The sequence below is a fragment of the Mustela erminea genome, chromosome 10 (assembly GCF_009829155.1).
Source record: "Mustela erminea isolate mMusErm1 chromosome 10, mMusErm1.Pri, whole genome shotgun sequence".
Taxonomy (NCBI): domain Eukaryota; kingdom Metazoa; phylum Chordata; class Mammalia; order Carnivora; family Mustelidae; genus Mustela; species Mustela erminea.
In genome coordinates, this window is record NC_045623.1 from 35298284 (window position 1) to 35312541 (window position 14258).

The following is a 14258-nucleotide window of genomic DNA, read 5'->3' on the forward strand; positions in this document are numbered from 1 at the left end:
TAATTTATAACTGAGATCCAGTGAGCTGTCCAGGACTCCACTGAGGTCTCTTGCTTTATTACCGTGAAAGTTTTGGCCACACAAATAGAGGATAATGCTAAATTGCAAAATCAGCAATGTGATATCATGAAAAGATCACTGATTCTGGAATCAGGAGACCTCAGTCTTCGTGCTGTGTGATAATCATTAATCAGAATCTTTCTTTGTGAGCATTACTGTATCACTATATGTAGGCATCTTTGGATAGACTTTCTCTAGCCTGTGTAATCCTGCAGCCTCCAAGATATTATCCCATGTCCAACTGAAGAAACAATTTTGAGGAGATTAAGTGACCCTCCTAAGGTCACTAAACAAGTAAATAGCAGAGTTAAAATTCAAGGTCAAGACTGTCTCCCGAGGCTCTGTCTCTCCTGAATGTTCCATATTCTTTTCTGTAGCCTTGTCTTCCTTCTGCCATTCCTCCTTCTTGGAGTACCCTTCTCGTTCACCTCAGTCTGTATGACTTTGGGTTATTCTTCAAGCCTGACTCCAGTCTAACATTTTTAGGAAGACTTCTAGGAACACTCCCATCCACTGGTCTCTCCACATTGTAATGTCACAACCCTGCTTAGTGCTGCTCCCTTCTGGAAGCTAGCTTACACCTCTAGTATGTTCTCTGTAGCCTTTGTCACTTCCTATTTATTGTGAATGTTATTTTAGATGTGATACCTTTCCCTCTCTCTTCTCTTTCATTTATAAATTTGGAAAATATTTGGGGGAAAAGCATTAAAATACAGAAAAATATCATATATCTTCCTACCCCAAACTAAGATAGTTTGCCATTTAAAATTCCTGGCTTCAAATATTTTTCTTTAAATAAAGAAATAGCATCTTAGCAATCAAACTGAGGTTCACATCACACATTTTCCAATCCCATTCACCTCCTCCTTCACCAGAAGTAACCACTAATCTGAATTTAGTACCTAACCTCTCAATCTCTTGTTTTTTAATTTTTGGTTACACACTGTTTATTTGTAATAATACATAATGTGATTTTGTAATCTCTTTTGGTAAGGAACATAATGTAATTATTGCATATATCTTTTGAAAATTTGCTTTTTCACTCAATATATTTTAAAAAATAGCCATATTTATATATTTAAATCTAATTTATTCATTTAAATTGTAGTATTCCATGGGGTTATGGACATTGTCAAGGATGTGTGATACGGTGAGTGCTATGAAGGGTGTAAACCTGGCGATTCACAGACCTGTACCCCTGGGGCTAATAATACATTATATGTTTATTAAAAAAATTTAAAAAATTTAAAAAACAATTTAAAAAATTGTAGTATTCCACTTCATGAACATAAATGTCTATTTCTCTAATCCTCTGTTAATGAACATTAAGGTTCTTATAGGAAGCTATTTCAGTGTATTGGTTTCTCCTTTACTACTTGCTACTAAATTCTCTGATTGAGGGACTATAGATAATGCCTCTTTGAACTTAGCACTGTCATTGCAATTCAGTAAATGAATGCCGTATGTGTTGATGAAAATATCTGAACAAGTCTTCAACTTTGAGAAGGTTAACATGATTGAAAGCAGGTAGAGAGTGGTCTCAAAGAAGTTAGTTGAAAAAACATTTTTTCCTTGTAGTTATGGAGATGGCAAAGTAGGGTAATAAAAAGCTACTTGAAATAATACTGAGGGGCATGTGGGTGGCTCAGTCAGTTAAGCGTCTGACTTTTGGTTTCTGCTTGGGTCGGGATCTCATGGGTCATGAGGTAGAGTCCCATATCAGGCTCCGTGCTCAGTGTGTGGGGGTGTCTGCTTGAGGGTTCTCTCCCTTTGCCCTTCTCTCCACTCAATGGTGCTCTCTCTCTCTCTCAAATTAAAAAAGAAAAAAATAGAAATAATAGCGAGATGAGAAGGGGTAAGTTAGTAAATTTTTGGGGGGGATCCTAATGAAATTTGTAAAAGAGTAGCAACAGAAAATATATCAAATAATTGATGAAGCTACAAGCAAAAATGCTTAGAAATATGCTTAAGTATGTCAGGGCTGATTTATGACTGGACAGCAAAAGTTCTGTATCTACTTCTAAGTAGGCCATCTCTATGATCCACCTTGGAGAAATCTAATTACCCTTGATCATTTGACCTTCAGTGTGTCAACATAAACATTTCTCAACCTGGCTTCATGGAGATATGGCAGCTGTGCTTAACAGATAACATTTTTCTTTAGAAGTATTAAAGGCCATGGTCTATTTCTTTAGTTTTGCATCTTCCCTTCTGACCTATTGCGCTTTTGTTACTTTCTTTTTTATTTTTAAAGATTTTATTTATGTATTTGACAGACAGAGATTACAAATAGACAGAGAGAGAGAAAGAAGCAGGCTCCCTGCTGAGCAGAGAGCCCGATGTGGAACTCGATCCTAGTACCCTGGGATCTTGACCTGAGCCGAAAGCAGAGGCTTTAACCCACTGAGCCACCCAGGCGCCCCCTTTTGTTACTTTCTGATTGTTGTCCAGATGGATCAGATCCAATAATGGGGAGAAAGGTGTGAAGTGAGGAGGTAGGGGTTATTGTAAGGAAGAAATGAGTTTAAACTTGTGAAACCTTAGGATAATATCTGTCACAGGCTTAGAGCTCAATACCTGTTAATTACTACTCCTCTCTTTTCTATTCTTAGAGCAGATATAAAATAGTTATTTTATAGGCTCTCTTCTAAGTCTCTTCTAAGTCTTCTAAGAGCTCTTCATGTTTCTTTAGCCCAAGATTATAATTTGTTCTGAGAATTCTGGTGGGTGAAGAGCAAGGGTCTCCACAGTGAGAAGAAGTGAACTTCACATACTCTCCATCCCTCAGGGTTATCAAATGATCAAGCAAGGACAGCAGGCTTGGCTTTGATAATTAGAATGAAGCTGTATTAAGCTGATTATCTCCTATGTAGTTTCTCATGTTGACTGTAATCTGATAGCTATAGAACCACTCTCCCTTACTTGCCCATCACTCAGCACTCTATGATTCAACATTTATTTGATGACTATAAAGCACTTATGAGGTGCCTGAGATGATTCTAGGTACTTGAAATACATGGATGAACAAACAGGAAAGAATTCCTGCCCTCCCATGGCTTACATTCTAGCTTGGAAGGACAGGAAATGAACAAAAAATATGATAAGTAAATTGTATAGGACATGGGAAGGTGGTAAGTGCTGTGGAAAAAGAAAAGGTAGATCCAGATAAGGGAGATCAGGGGGGCCTGATCAGGAGGGCCAAGGTTCATTGAAAAGGTGAGAAGAGAGCAAAGACTTAAAGGAGGTGAGGAAATTGGCTGTGCAGATGAGTGTAGGCATACGAGCTCTCACCAAGTCTGGGACTGTCTGGATTAGGTTTGGGCAATAACATCAAGAATACTTCTTTTTAGAAGTCTATTAGCCATCTGCATATAACAATCTGGAGTTCAGGAAAGAGGTCTTGGTTAAAGATACAAATGTGGAGTTTTGGGCATAGAGGTAAGAGTTTAAAACCAAGGGATTGGAGAAGATCACCAAAGGAGTGAGCGCATGCAGAAGAGATGACCAACAACTCAGGGGTGGGAGCACTCCAGCATTAGGGGTTTAGGGTGCAGAAAAGAAATCAGTCAAGAAAAATGAGGAGTGACCAGTGAGGTAGGGAGAGAGGTAGGTGAGTCACAGATGCCCAACAGAGAAAGTGTTTTAATGAGGGAGTGATCAGATATACCAAATGATGACGATGAGTCAAGTCAGATGAGGAATAGCAGTTGACTGACTCATGGATCTAACTCTGTGAAAGTCATCTGGTAACACTGATGAGAGCAGTCGTGGGGTGTGTGGAAGGGAAGGGTTAAGAGAGAATGGCAGGAGATGAGTTGCAGATAGCAAGTAGACTAATAGTCAAGACTAGTCTCCTAAATGGAATCTGAGCACTCTCTCTTCTGGTACTCCTTCATTGGCTCGTTAAAGTGCCCAAAATACCAAAATCAGAATTTCCTTACTTCCCTTTAGGAGAGCCCCTGTATTCAACCACTGAAAATGTAAATGTCTTGAAATTGGTATCTCAATTACTAACATTGTGGTATGGATTTGTCTGTTTGCTCTGATTCCTGGGGTGACAATGATATTGTAGAATTTCAAAGCCATAAGTGATTTTAGGTATGACATAGCCCAGCCCCTATTAACAGAGGTCTATATAGTGACTTGCTCAAGGTCACATACTTGACGGATGACAGAGCTGACACGAGGATCCAGGATTTCTGTTCTAGTGCCTTATCCATCACATATTTTATCTTGAATTTGATCCAACATGTGCGTAGGACACGTGAAGACATTATGTAAATGTCCGTTATGTGAAATAATGAATGAATGAACAAATAGAAGATCAAAGACAAGGCAAAGTTGTAACAGTATGGGAAAACCAGTCACGGGTTCATCAGGTTGATGGTAGGAGATCTGCTTCCAGGTTCAAGAGAAAAAAAGCCATAACGGCTAAGGGAGCCAGAAGTGAGATCTGCTCACTGCAGCATAAGTGCTTTATACCTTGAAAGCATCAGAGATGTTTAAAATTATTTAAAAGTAAGTGCAAACTGTTAATGAGGGTTAATGGAAGGGACTGAAGATAGAGCAGCCCTTTAGTAACAAGAATTGGGATGATGGCATTTTTTAAAATCCTTGCTGACAACATAAGAAAACTACTGACTTGGAGGCAGCAAGTTTACAACTGCCTGAAAATAACCAGATGCAAGAGGTTTTCAACTTGCTGGAACTCTTATTATATGCTTGAGTGACTCCTGGAACAAAAGAAAGCTGCACATGATTGTTTAGGAAAGTGTAAGATAAACAAAGCGTATGTTTTCTAACATCTACTGACTGTAATCTGATAGCCGTGTTATATCGGTCTCTGCTCATTTTAAGGATCTGTGATGAAGACGACTTCAGTGGTTCTTAAGTTCAGTACATAAATAAATGATGTTAAGACTCTACTTTAACTTATGCCCCTCAATTTTTCATACGTATTTGCTGCTTTTCTTTCCGAAAGGAAAATGTACATTACTTGTTCTGGAAACATTCCATCCTTTTTTATGCTTTTCCTTTCTCTTTTGAAAGATCCCCCTCACACTGCATAAATAGAAATGTCCCTGAGATTCATTTGATTTCATGGATGGCAGAGTACTCATTTCAAATATCTTTGGGAGAACCAGATAAAATAGCCACACTATACTGCATTACCTGATTTAGTGCCGGGGACCGTTAGAGGCCCAGATGGCTATGGGAAATTGTAATGGGAAACTCAAGTTGGTTTTCACTTTAAGTTCAGCACTTTGAATCCAGTGGAGTTGAGGGTAGTCAAAAGTTATTACTATCTGATTTGACTGTTCACTGTTCCAAGTGAAATAAGCCAGTGGTGGCTCTGTTTTGCCAGTAGGAAGGAAAACGCTCCCATCACCTTGGTATTAAATGGCCGTTCTCGAGCAAGCAGTGTCGGCAGAGAACTGGCTGGGAAAGGTGACTTGTCCTTTCTCTCTCACAGCCATCACTTTGTCAGGGTGAGGGCGTCCCGGTGAAACAGTTGGGGAAATCTTACACCTCTGTTTATCAGGCTGGATCTATTCTTGGGAGAAAAAGAAGTCATCCGTTTCCAAAGCTGTCAATCTGGTACCCCAACCACCACTAAAAGCCACTTCGATTTATTTCTTCAGTTCTTTACACTTTGTGGCGAGTTTATTGTAAAGATGTATTAACCAGTAAGATGCCTTTAAGATAAATTGTGTTCAACTTTGGAAGGAGATAACAACTTTGGCAAAGTTGCCCGCGGTAGTTCAAGTAGGAGAAAAAAGTAGAAGTGCTTGACCCTGCTGGAAGATCACTATGTTTATCTCAACAGTCCGCTCTCTTTGTATCAGCAGGTGGTTTGCTTCGCTTATTCCCTCTTCTCACTGGCTCCCTTCCCTTCGTATTTAACATTCTTTCTGCTCATTCACTCTTGCATCTATTTATTGATTGATTGATTTGTTTGTTTCTATTATATTATATTTGGCTAGTCAATTCCTGTTCCCCTGATTTTTGGCACCTACAAGGAGGAAGTAGACATTCACGTAATAATACTGGATCTTGCCCTCTGTATGTGGTCATAGCCAGAGCAGGCTAGCATTCCCAGAAGAGGGACATAACTCCTGATCTTCTAGTGAGGATTAGGTGATTTCCCTTGGTTTCCAGCTGTTTACATAGAGTTCCAAGGGAAACCAAAGAGGGACAGTTTCCCTTGGCAGCCAACCCTAGGCTTGAGGCAGGGGGATGGAAATGACATTTAGTTCCTTTTTCTCTGCAGACACAGACTCACTCATGGGAAGTCTTAATATATAAGTTTAAATGAGCCTTTAACCGTATTCCAGGCACTGACAGTATTCAGAGGTCTGACTAAGCCATGTCTCCAGCCTAGAGAATTACGAATATAGGACATCCTGGATGGGAATCCCTGGGAAGGTATGACTTGTCCTTAAGAGCTCTGGATAATGTAGTCGATAACCGATTTCTCTTTTTGCCAGGTGGAACAACATAAAATCAGAAGAAAAAAAAAATTCTTACGTGCTCTGGCAAGCAATTTTGAGTCTGCTGCTTTAAAAATGATGGTAAAATTAAAAGATGAGAGAAATACATCCAAGTGACTTTAACAGTCGAATGCTGAGCAGTAATTACACATCAAGTCTGGAATCACCAAACTGAAACATAGGCTTGTCTCTTCTTTTTATGTGTAGTCTGAGGTTTGTTGAAATTCTAAAGCCTTTTGTAAATTATTGGGAAATGACAACATGTGAAAAAGCAGAGGAAAACTTAAAATGGGTCTATTTTAGGTTTTTCTTTATTTAGATTTTCTGTAGGTTCTTAGGGAACTCCTGAAGCATTTAGTTTATATTATTATTTCTTCCTATGTCACTAGATATGCTTACTAAGCTTAGAAAATGTCCAAGGGTTACATGACATGGTCATGACATTGAAGTCCTTTTACTACTTTATCTCGTTAGACTCTAAAGCGCCATCTGGTAGACATTAGTTTCTCTAATGCCCCTTGAGCGAGTCTCAACCCTAGGATGTTATCCACTAGCAGAGATCCTTTTCCTACCTTTGCTTCATGGAAGGATATCTTCTGATCCTTTAGTCTTCATTCAATACTTGTTTTCTCCAGAGAATACTTAATGAATGAGTGAATAAACTGGGTACCATTTTGTAAATAAATCTCAGCCCAGAATTATGACTAGGTGCCAAGAAACCTCTTTCTCTCCTAAATTTATTCTATGTTTTTCCCTGAAATTTGGCTCTTTTTTCTTTTCTTCTTTCATTTTTTCAATTCATGATATTAAGTTTTGACCTATTATTGCAATTGGAATGAGAATGCAAAGCACGTGGAAATAAAAGTATTCAACATCTTTTATTCATTAATGCAATGTTTTCTGCTTCGTATTTTAAAAACTTCAGTGAATAAATGTAAAGTCTATCTAAAAGACAATCAAGAAATCAAAGACCATTTAAATGAGGCTGCCATGATTTAAGAATGAAAAAAAAAATGCTCAGTTTTAATCGTGAGGAAGAGGAATAGGAAAATTTCAGAAAACTCCCTTGGTTTGGTGGAAAGAGCATGAGCTTTAGAAGGTAGTGGAGGAAGGTGAATCATATCTGAATATCTATAATATTCAAGGCACTGTATTAGGTAGTGCCTCTACCTGATATCAACCCTCTGATGGAGATACAATTAATCCTATTCTATAGAAGCAAAACTGAGTCTCATAGACTCAGTACTTTACCTAAGTTTGTACAGCCAATAAAGAGCAGGACTGAGATTTTTTTTAAAGATTTTATTCATTTATTTTATGAGGTAGAGGGAGAGAGAGAGAGAGAGAGTGAGAGAGACTTCGAGCCAGTAGAGGGACAGAGGGAGAGAGAGAGAATCTCAAGCAGATTCTGTGCTCAACACGGAGCCCCACACAGGGTTTGATCTCATGACCCTAAGATCATGACGAGCTGAAACCAAGAGTGTGATGCTTAACTGACTGAGCCACCCAGGCACCCCACAGTAGGATGGAGATTTAAACATAAATATGGTCCCCAAACCCATGTTCATTGTAGTATATCATAGTCATAACTGTATCAGAATATCTATAAGAGTGAGGTAGGCACAGGTTTGACTCCAACGTTCAGATTTACTAACTTACACCTGATAGGTTTCTGTATATTGATACCAAATGAAGAACAGTTTTAATGTTATGTATTTAATATTACATATATTTTACCAGAGGGAACTCCAGCATATGTCACAATTAGAAATTCTGCCAGCATATGCCACAATTAGAAAATTGAAGAAATTAGATATTAGAGTAATTCTCCATAGTCTCAGCAACAGCTAAAGGCAAAAAATATCATATGAAGTTCTACCCTCTATGATCACTCTGCCTAGAGTTAGGTTTTTGTTGTAGAGGAAGCCTGTGGTCTTTACCACTCAAAGTTGTAATGTGTTATGTAAGTGATCTGCAGACATATCAGTAACCTCTCTTAGAGAAGAATCTTTTTCTCACGAATGGCTGTGGACTCAAATGAGGATATACCAATGAATATACATAGGAACCACATTTTATTAAGGTTATGGAATGGTATAAATTAAACCTGATACAAACTTTGGAAGAAATTGAATTGAGGTTACAACACTACATCAGGGACACTACATCATCTCTGTTTGGGCTTGGCTAACGTTTGCTCACTTCCTGACTTTGTATTTAATCTGAGAAATCCTTGAGGGGAGTGTTCTTAGCCAAGGGTCCCATTCTGTGGAACTCTTCTCTGTGAAGTTTAAGAACATCTTAAAAATTCTACCACTTGTGCTGTTCTGGATACTTCAGCTAACTGGTTAAGATACTTACAACCAGTTAACTCAGCTAACTGGTTAAGATTCTGTGGAATTCTTCTCTGTGAAGTTTAAGAACATCTTAAAAATTCTAGCACTTGTGCTGTTCTGGATACTTCAGCTAACTAAGAGAAATCTTCTCTTAGTCAAAAAATGTCAGTCCGTTTGGGAGGTCCATTTTTTGGTTTGGGATTTTAATCAGTTTTGTGTAAAAACATATGGGCTGTCATGGGCCTGGTTCTGAGATGTTTTGGAGGGGTGATGAGGAATATATTCTTTTCTGTTTTCATGTTGATCTTCAGTTTCACTGTCTGCAAATTGAAGGATTTAGCCTACATAAATGGTTCTTGACTTTTTTGGAGCCAGAGCCACCTTTTAGAAGCTGATGGGATCTATGGATACTCTTCTCAAAAAAATGTCCATAGCTGCAATTCCAAGGGGCTGACTTACTATTTAAAGGACTCCCAGGAATCCAAGGACCCCTGGTTGGAGATTCTATGGACTAAATTATCTCTTGGGTCTCTTCTCATCCAGATATTATATTATTCATATTTTCTCTGATGATTTAGATGATTGTTACAATGTTAGTAAAAATGGGATATGAACTATTTAGGTAGACATAATTTTTATAGCTATAAATGACAAAATGTCATCTGATAATTTCCTTTTTTTAAAATAGGCTGTGTTTTTGCCTGACTTTTTTTTTTTTTAAAGGATTTTACTTATTAATTTGACAGAGAGAGACACAATGAGAGAGGGAACACAAGGAGGGGGTGTGGGAGAGGGAGAAGCAGGCTTTCCGCCAAGAAGGGAGCCTGATGCAGGGCTTGATCCCAGGACCCTGAGATCATGACCTGAGCCAAAGACAGACGCTTACCGACTAAGTCACCCAGGTTCCCCCATCCTTTCCCCATCCCCCAGCAGAATTTCTGAACCATTTCTGCTCTTTAGAATCACCTGGGAGAGCTTCTAAAAATTCCAGTGCCTGGCCACACCCCAAGTCACTTAAATCAGAGTTTCTGGAGGTAGATTCCAGACATCAGTTTATTAAAGCTCCTCAGTTGGTTTCATTGTGCAGCCGGGTTGCTAGTCAGTGCTCTGGCAGGATTAAAACATCTTCAGAGGTTCCAGATAATAGGAAGATCAACCACCAGCTGAAGATGAAAGGGCATTCCTTTCTATCCCTGCTCGCAAATGTCTGGTATTGAATACTATATTTCCAGCTCAAAATACGGGTTTAAAAACTCTTGTGTGTCATCACACCTCCCAGTGTGTTCCGATCTTGTCTAAGCTGGGCAAGTGTTACAAATACTGAGTGGCCTTCCTGGTCCCATATATAGAGGTGGGAAGGATTATCTTAGGACCTGCTCTGCTCTGCCACAAGCACACATCAGTAGAGATTTGTTTTCAGCAGAAGAACAATTACCATTGTCATATTCTGAACTGTGTGCAAATTGTTTTATTATAAACTCACTGTTGGCCCCTATTTAACTGGGAAATCATTTGTTCTAAATTTATCTACTCTCTCTGCATGGCATTGACATTTGCCGGCAATGCCAGACTTGCTTCACTTATAAGAAAAAAGATTCCATGGAGAACAGGCAGTGCTCTCATCTAACTGATTAATAATCTCTAGAGGATCTTTGGAACTGACATGTTAGACGTTGCCACTCTCCTGCTAATTTTGACTTTCACTGAACTCAGAAACACAAACAATGGTTTTCATGAAATGGAGCAGTAAAAGCTTTCTTCATCAGACCAGGTCTCCAAAGAAAGGATGCTTACTGCCAAGGCTTAAAGATGAGAAATGAGATGTGTTGTGAAAAGTTGTTTGTTTTCAAGAGTTTACAAGTCAATTTGGGTTACTTCATCAGCCAAATTATTATCTCTGTATGATGCAACCATTACATGTTTTCAGCTTGAAAAAAAGTCCATCTTTGCTTTCCATGGCATCTGTAGTATGTTGAAACCATTCTTCAATTTAATGCAGACAAAGACTTTCTAAAGTCATGTGATCTGTTTGAGTAATAGGAGTCCATTAAGAATGAACGGAGACATCTGGTATTACCAGGATTTCTCCCTTTGTGGGTTTCACAATTTTCCTACCAAGCTCTGGTGTTTTAAGATGACGTTTTGCACATTGGATTTAACTACCTGAGAGCCTATGATACAGAATGCCAGTAGCCAGTTGATAGCCTGGAAGGACCTTACTTAGTCATGACTATCTGCTTACTACTTCTTTTTTATAAAGACAAACTCTTTCAAGAGGATGTCTTGATTTACAGACATCCTTTTGTTATTTTCTTAGAAATGCTATTCAAATCTAGAACTAAGGGAAAAGTCAGATATGAATCTTCAGAGTCATTAAGCAACACAATCTGAGTGTAAATTTCATGGCACCAGTGAGGGCTCCAGATCTTGATAGTGACTGTTGCTAATCTAAATATTGCCACAGAGGAAAGGACACTCATTAATAATTATTGTTCTAGACACATGGAAGCACCAGGAAAACCTTTGCGTTAGCCATGTTATGTTTGACTGCAAACAACAATGGCATACGTATGTTTACGTAATTATTTCCTACACTTATTTTATTTGGAAACTGGCTAAAATTTATGTTGCTCATGCTTGATAAAGAAAAGAAATAAACAATGAAACAAAAGGCAAACTGGTTTAACATGGACTTGCCAAAAGGCTTTTGGTATCGTTCACTAGAAAACAAAACTCTGGTTATTATTTGGGCTTTGCTTATAGCTCAGCAGGTAGTAGGCTGTCAATAATAAACATAGACAGAATAAAATGAATGAATGAAAGTGTCTGTAATGTATATTTGAACATAAGAACCACATTTTGAATAGAAGATCATATGTGCTTTCTTTTCTTTAAAAATCTATAAAATTTATATCAAACCTCACAATTTTTATTACAAGTTTTCATGATTAAATTATTGCCCCATCTACTCAGGCTGCTTTTAATATTGCCTTTGTTCATGTAACCATGGCAACAGCTTTGGTATCTATACTTCAGGTTCTGATCTCTCATTCCACAATGGGTCACTTTGCTCTGCATCATTCGTAACAGAAATAATCTGAGGGCACAGGCAGTCTTGGAATGGGATTACATTTTTCATGTCCTTTCTGTTAAGGGTTGAGTTGTGTCCTCCCAATATCCTTACATTGAATCTTAACTCCTAGGACTTTAGTATGTGACTGTTTTTGGAGTTAGGGTCATTAAAGAGGTAATTATATTAAAATCAGAGCCCTACGAGGATAGGCCCTGATCCAGTATGACTAATATCCTTATAAGAAAAGGAAATTCAGACACAGATGTGCACAGATGAAGACCATGTGAAGACACAGGTTGAAGATGGCCATCTACAAGTTAAGGAGAGAGACCTCAGAAGAAACCAGCTGCAACATCTTGATTTCAGACTTAGGTCTTTAGAGCTGTGAGAAGATAAATCTCTGTTCTTTAAGTCACCCAATCTGTGTTACTTTGTTACATGGCAACCTTAGCAAACTAATACAACTACCTTCTTTTCTAAATTTTTACTCTTCCTTCCCAAATATCACTAGCCCTTGAAAGTTTGAAATATATTCTGAGCTTCGTGTTTATGCAAACTTTCAGGTTTGTTTGCTTTCCCTGCATCTCCTAGATCACCAATAAATCTGACCATATGATTTTTCCCAGATTATCTCCTTCTCTGATACTAACAGTCACATATTTCGTAGTTTTTGCAACATATCAAATAGGAGATCTTTTCGGAAGTTCCCATAAATCAGAAAGGGTTTGTTTATCATAGAGCTAGGTCATCTGAAGAGGAAGGTTTTCCATCTATGACATGTAGCTGTATCATTTAAAATGGAGCTTGGGGAGAAAATACCAATAGATTCAGATTCATTTAGACTATGAATGTACATAGGTTGCACATTCTTATTTTTCTGTCTTATAAGCTTGCCCATTCTAACATTCTATAGCAATGAAAAAAATACAAAGACACTAAAACAGATGATTAAAACTTGGTATTTGGCCTGGGATGCGTGTCCACTGAGATTCAAGTTTGGGCTGGGGGGGAATCAAGGTCATCCTGGTAGGGCAGGCAATCATCCAAATGCTGTGAAGAACTAAGGAAGCCCAGGGAGGCCTTTGTTTTCCAAATCTTTCCTCAGCTCTCAAGCCAGGGTTAGACAGGCTATTGTCAGAGAATTTATGTTTCAGGTCAGGAAGACTTTCAGTCATTTAAAAATTCTTCAGAAATCCAATATATGATCAGAGGAGCCAAGCAGTATTTGGCTTTATGGTGGTAATGCAATGAAAGTGACTTTATTTAGGGTTATCATTAGTCTGACAAATTGGAAAAACAAATGAAACAATCCTTTCCTTTGGACGATGTCGGAGGCTACTTGAGATCATTCCCTAATTAGGGATTAAAAGCGGTAGCTCTCTGGGGATTTGGATGTTAAGCCTGGACTTCATGTGCCACAAAGTTTAAAGGTCAAGTATGATGATGGGCATGTCATGCTCTGTGCATTGAGTAATTTCTAAAGGCTTCCTATGAGGGCAGTATGCAAACGGCTCTGTATAATCATGCTTAATGAGAAATCGTATTTTAATGTATAATCATGAAATGGTTACTTAGTCTTAGAAGTCTGAAATTTGTCATGTTCCTATAGGAAGCAGGCACATGTGTGCATATATTCCTTGTCATTCCATTAACCACAAATCTCTGTTAATAGGCACTTCTGATATATTGATAACGAAAGGATGACTAATGTTTCTAATGATGACCCAAAGGCATGACAAAATTCTTAAATGCTTTTTGAATCTTCAAAGAGAATAAATTATATTTCTCATGACCCAAATTTATTTTTATCATATTCTAATTCCCTGGAAAGTAGTAATTTGTATATAGTTTGATACACATATTCAACATGGTAAATGCAAAAGTAGGGGCTCTGGAATCAAACAACTTGATGTATGTCATGGCTCTTCATTTGCTAGCCCAGTGATTTCAGAAGAGTTCTGTAACATCACTCACCCTTGGTCTTTGCATCTGAAAAATGGGCATTTCAATATCTACCTTGCAGGACATTGTGAGAACTAAATGATACAAAATGTAGTGGAACCTGCTTGCCACAGATAGGGGTCAGAAAATGTTTAATTCCTGTCTTCCTTGTCTAACACATTAGTCAAAACACCCCATTTGCTGACCATATCAGATAAGGAATTTGCTCTCCTTCTAAACAGATTAGGGGCATGGAAAAAAGCTTGTGATAAGAATAGTAGGAGAATGTGTCCATTGGAGGTGGGGCTGTCTTTTACCTAGGCTTGTTTTCAGGGCTCTGGCTGCTGTGGCTTTAAT

At 38.3% G+C, this 14258-nt stretch overlaps 1 long non-coding RNA gene across 6 annotated transcripts in view; it reads left to right on the forward strand.

Moving 5' to 3' along the window:
- Positions 1-14258, forward strand: part of LOC116567833 — a 66189-nt gene that overhangs the window by 14384 nt on the left and 37547 nt on the right. For all 6 annotated transcript variants that reach the window (XR_004276371.1, XR_004276372.1, XR_004276370.1 and 3 more), the window contains exon 3: positions 6549-6764. This is a non-coding gene — a long non-coding RNA (uncharacterized LOC116567833). The remainder of the gene's footprint in view (positions 1-6548; positions 6765-14258) is intronic.